At 40.3% G+C, this 4,329-nt stretch overlaps 1 pseudogene; it reads left to right on the top strand.

Annotated features, from left to right (window-relative positions):
* The first annotated feature begins 742 nt into the window (after positions 1 to 742).
* On the top strand, positions 743 to 3,905 carry LOC112641035 (stress-70 protein, mitochondrial-like; annotated as a pseudogene).
* Positions 3,906 to 4,329: the final 424 nt, after the last annotated feature.

Here is a 4,329-nt window from a genome sequence, read left to right on the forward strand (position 1 = left end):
TAATTTTAGACACTGAGATTTTGCTTTAAAATACAAAAGAACACTAGGTCAGTAGTTTTCAAATATTTTAACAGAATTTATTTATTTTTATTTTGCAAAAAAATGTACAAATTTAACACACAAAACACATGAAGTGGGCTGCTTTAGTTCAAACCATAGGGAGGAGGGACCAGACACATTCTGGTTGGCAGCTACCTCTCCCTGCAATGGCCTCTGAACTACATCTAACAGATTCTCAGGGTTCTTAGAAGTAAGCATTAAAAATTTATGATTAAACATTTATCAGTGACATAGTTTCAGCAATAGGTAAGTCTCAGAAACTATTAACAAACATATGGGGGCACCTGGGTGGCTCAGTCAATTAAGTGTCCAACTCTTGATTTTGGCTCAGGTCATAATCTTAGAGTTGTGAGACTGAGCTCTGCATCAGGCTCCATGCCCAGTTTTTGGATCGAACTCTGTTCAACAAATAAATTACTCAAAATTTATATAACTTGTGTGAGCACTTCCTTTCACCCTCCTGGTCTGGATAATAAATTTGTATTTTATGGTTAAGAAGTTTAAAGTATTGAAACCTTTAGTATACTCTTTAAATATAAGACAAAATACTAATAAAACATACTCTAAGGCTGCTAAAACACCTGACAAACTCAGGGCAAAAGCAAAGTATCCTAACTGGAGGATTTTTTCAATTTTATTTTAAAAAAATGGAACGTTGGCACATTCCTGTCCCTCCGATTGCATGTGCTGTCCATACTTCCACTGTCTAGCCTCCCGGGGCCCCACAGGCGCCTGCCACAAGGATGGATGGAATGGCCTTAGTCATGAGGCTTTTAGAATTGTTTCAAGGTGGGACTATGCATCAGAAGCAATCAAGGGAGCACTTGTCGGTATTGATTTGGGTACTACCAACTCCTGTGTGGCAGTTATGGAAGGAAAACAAACAAAGGTGCTAGAGAATGCTGAAGGTGCCAGAACCACCCCTTCAGTTGTGGTCTTTACATCAGATGGTGAGCGACTTATTGGCATGTCAGTCAAGAGACAGTTTGTCACCAACCCAAACAACACATTCTATGCCACTAAGTGTCTCACTAGCCAGTGATATGATGACCCTGAAGAACAGAAAGATATTAAAAATGTGCCCTTTAAAATTGTCCCTGCCTCCAATGGAGATGCCTGGGTTGAAGTTCATGGAAAACTCTATTCTTCAAGTCAGATTGGAACATTTGTGTTGATGAAGATGAAAGAGACTGCAGAAAATTACTTGGGGCATACAGCAAAAAATGCTGTGAACACTGTTCCAGCTTATTTCCATGATTCTCAGAGACAGGCCACTAAGGATGCTGGCCATTTATCTATGGTCTAGATAAATCAGAAGACAAGATCATTGCTGTATATGATTTAGGTAGTGGGACTTTTGATATTTCTATCCTGGAAATTCAGAAAGGAGTGTTTGAGGTGAAGTCCATCAATGGAGATACATTCTTAGGTGGTGAGGACTTTGACCAGCCCTTGCTATGACACATTATGAAGGATTTCAAAAGAAAGACAGAGGTTTATTTAACCAAAGACAACATGGCACTTCAGAGGGTTCGGGAAGCTGCTGAGAAGGCTAAGTGTGAACTCTCCTCATCTGTGCAGACAGATATTAATTTGCCATATCTTACAGTGGATGCTTCTGGACCCAAGCATTTGAATATGAAGCTGACACGGGCTTAGTTTGAAGGCATTGTCACTGATCTAATCAGGAGGACCATCGCTCCATGCTAAAAAGCCATGCAAGATGCAGAAGTCATCAAGAATGACATAGGAGAAGTGATTCTTTGGCCAAGCCCAAGCAAAGCTGTCAATCCTGATGAGGCTTGACCATGGGAGTGGTCATCGGAGCTGCCATTCAGGGAGGTGTGTTAGCTAGTGATGTCACAGATGTGCTGCTCATGGATGTCACTCCTCTCTGTCTCTGGGTATTGAGACTCTGGGAGATGTTTTTACCAAACTTTTCAACAGAAACACCACTATTCCAACCAAGAAAAGCCAGGTGTTTTCTACTGCTGCTGATGGTCAGACTCAAGTGGAGGTTAAAGTGTGTCGGGGTGAGAGAGATGGCTGGAGACAACAAACTTCTTGGGCAATTTACTTTGATTGGGATTCCCCCAGCCCCTCGTGGAGTCCCTCAGGTTGAAGTTACATTTGACATTGATGCCAATGGGATTGTACATGTTTCAGCCAAAGATAAGGGTATAGGACATGAACAGCAGATTGTGATCCAGTCTTCTGGTGGGTTAAGCAAAGATGATATTGAAAATATGGTTAAAAATGCAGAAAAGTATGCTGAGGAAGACCAGCAAAAGAAGGAACGAGTTTAAAAAAAAAAAAAAAAGAAGGAACGAGTTGAAGCAGTTAATATGGCTGAAGAAATCATTCATGACACAGAAACAAAAATGGAAGAATTCAAGAACCAGTTGCCTGCTGATGAATGCAACAAGCTAAAAGAAGAGATTTCCAAAATGAGGGAACTTCCGGCTCGAAAAGACAGTGAAACAGGAGAAAACGTAAGGCAGGCAGCATCTTCCCTTCAGCAAGCATCACTGAAGCTCTTCGAAACGGCATACAAAAAGATGGCATCTGAGCAAGAAGGCTCTGGAAGTTCTGGCACTGAGAAACAAAAGGAAGATCAAAAGGAGGAAAAACAGTAATAACAATAAACTCCAGAGTCAAAATATGACGCTTGGGAGTGAAGGGACTTCCTGAGTAGAAATGGGCAAACTTCAGTCTTTTATTGTGCTTTGGCAGTATTCTATATATAATTTCCTTAATCTATAAATTTAGTGACCATTAGCTAATGATCATTTAATGAGAATTTCAACCGTAAAAAATTCACAGTACTCTGTACTTAGCCATTTTTCATCTCCATGTAAAGGGAAGGGAAGATTTGTTGATCATTATAAAAACAATGTTTTGTGTTTTAATAGCTATATTTTTAAGAGGTGAAACCATCTCTAAGCAGAATAATGAAGGTAGTCAGCTGCACACCTGGAATGAGACCATTCGGGGATGAGATCTTCTAGTGAATTAAGAACTACTACACCAGCTTGTGTGTACGTGGGATTCTTCAACTGAGGCCTTGCAAGGCAAGCCAGCGTGCCATGTTGGGGGATAGGGCAGGAGTAGCTAGATCAACAGAAAAATAGGTGTTTAGGTACGCTTTAAAAATAAGGTAATAGGACTCCCTAACTTTCCTAAGGCATATTTTTCTAGCTACCTTCTGGCCTGTGTCTGGCACCTCTGTTCTTTATGATGGCTTTTTTTGATCCATTCTGGGTTTTTGTTTTTGTTTGTCAGCTGCTTAACTGAGACACACAGGCACCCCAAACATGGAAGGTTTTATTAAGGGTATACTGTGAGAAAAAATGGAGAAGGATCTGGAAAAGACTGGGAGACCTGGTAATGTAAATCTAATGCTGAATAAAGGAGAGAGGAGGGAAGGTTGAATGGAAGAGACCCAGGCAGAGGTAGGAGCGCTGCCAGGAACATCTCATGGCCACCACAAATGCATAAACATTGCAGCCAAAACATCTCCACAAGCACCATCTTTTTGCCACCACTCAGGGTATCTTCCTATTACAGTTGTCAAATAAGTCACCTAATGATTCTTTTCAAATTTAGATGCTGCAAAATGCCTTCTAAACGTTATTATTTCCAGATACATCATAAATCTCCTAAAGGTTAAATTTTACATCATGCAGTTATAGAATTTAGAAATCAAAGCTCATACACTGACCTGTCCTTGTTTAATTTGTTCAGCACTTTCCCTTCCTGGTGAAAATAAAGTTCAACAACTTCCATTTTGCTATTACTGCAATTTTCTAAAAGCTTCAAAAACTGGAGTTATTGAGTACTCTATTCGTTGAATGATTTCATTAAAGATCTTAAACTGATTTTGAATAAATGCAACAAAAATTGAAGACCTATCTTCTTTTTAAAAAATATTTTATTTATTTATTTATGGGAGAGATATATAGAGAGAGACAGTGTGCACACAAGTGGGGGATTCTGGAGGACAAGCAGACTCTGCCTACTGCAGAGCCTGACACAGGGCCAATCCTACTACCTGAGCAGAAAGCAAGAGTTGGACACTTCACCAACTGAGCCACCCAGGTATGCCAAGTACACAGGAACTTTACAGGAATGTGTTCTTGGAAGCAAAACATGTAGTAGAGGTAAAAGAAGTACCACTGGGCAGAGGAAGAGCTGAGCAGCAATGCAGTCACAACAAAGGCCCTGGCTGATCCCACGGAGAATTCTGGAGTTAGGATGGCTCTTATGAAT

Source organism: Canis lupus, chromosome 6 (genome assembly GCF_003254725.2).
Source record: "Canis lupus dingo isolate Sandy chromosome 6, ASM325472v2, whole genome shotgun sequence".
NCBI classification, from domain to species: domain Eukaryota; kingdom Metazoa; phylum Chordata; class Mammalia; order Carnivora; family Canidae; genus Canis; species Canis lupus.